Genomic DNA, 1157 nt, shown 5'->3' with positions numbered 1-1157 from the left:
TTGATCATATTAAGTAATTAAAATATTTAGGTGTGATAGTGGTGTTGTGATTATGTTTTTAAGAGTCATCTTTTACCAATACTTACTAAGTCATTTACAGATGAAATGACATGATGTCTAATTTGATTCAAAATAATCCATTGGGCAGAAAAGTCGGTAGAAATATACATGAAACAAGACTGGTTATGAGTTGGTAATTGTTTAAGCTGTCTGACAGGTAAGTGGAGGTTTATTGTCAACTTTCTATAATACACAAATACTTTAGGTATAATATTAGTCATGTAAAAATCAATGTGATTTTCTTTCTCTAATGCATAGATCATTTTTGTAATAGAATCCCCTAGGTTTGAAAAATAAGTTACCACATTTTTAATGTTCTTGCACTTANTGTAATAGAATCCCCTAGGTTTGAAAAATAAGTTACCACATTTTTAATGTTCTTGCACTTATATGGATATGTGCAATAATTTGAGCATGAGTAGAGTAAGCCCTGAAAAGATATGTATTTCCTTGAGTTAGGATATATGTTAATCTTTGTATCATTCCTGAAGCCAGGGACTTATTTTTCTTACAGTCTGGCCAGGTCAGTGAAGGACTGACCTGCATGTGGACTGTGAGAGCACACGCTAGGCTGTGGAACACTCTTACCTTCACAGCGTCCTCCCCACCAGCAGCTCTAGCCCCTGAGGAGTTTCATATTACTATTTCACATGAAATTAACAAGCCTGGTTGGCAGAGCCATCTGCTTGCAAATACAGGTAGTGCCACCAACATAGGGTCAAGCCTTATCTGTAATTATTAAAGTAGGGGCGATTTGGAAATATATCTTTCCCCTTTTACTTGCCAATGCCATGCTATCAACCTTCAAAATGAAACTTACACAGTTATAAAAACTGTTATTTCTTTACATGTCTTCTTTCTCCAGGCCTCTTCCATTTCCTCTCATAAGCTTAATAGTTGTATTGGGGGAAAGGATGGCAACTTAGTTTTAGAGAATTTTATTTGTACCTCCAAATGGGGACTTCACTGTGTCTGTGACTGAAAACTGTTGATAGAAAGTGAAAATGAATAGGGAAAGTTCTTGAAAGGAAAGGGGTATTGAAAGCTGCACCTGTTTCCATGGCAAGAGAAAGTCCAGCAGTAGATAAGTTAGAAAA

The 1157-nt window shown here is 35.9% G+C and overlaps 1 pseudogene; it reads left to right on the top strand.

Annotated features, from left to right (window-relative positions):
• The window catches only part of LOC103597540, a 48747-nt pseudogene that overhangs the window by 45147 nt on the left and 2443 nt on the right, over nt 1-1157 (top strand).

The sequence above is a fragment of the Galeopterus variegatus genome, unplaced genomic scaffold, assembly GCF_000696425.1.
Source record: "Galeopterus variegatus unplaced genomic scaffold, G_variegatus-3.0.2 Scaffold2344, whole genome shotgun sequence".
Lineage (NCBI taxonomy): Eukaryota > Metazoa > Chordata > Mammalia > Dermoptera > Cynocephalidae > Galeopterus > Galeopterus variegatus.
The sequence above is the reverse complement of the archived record's forward strand: the minus strand, read 5'-3'. Positions and strand labels throughout refer to the sequence as shown.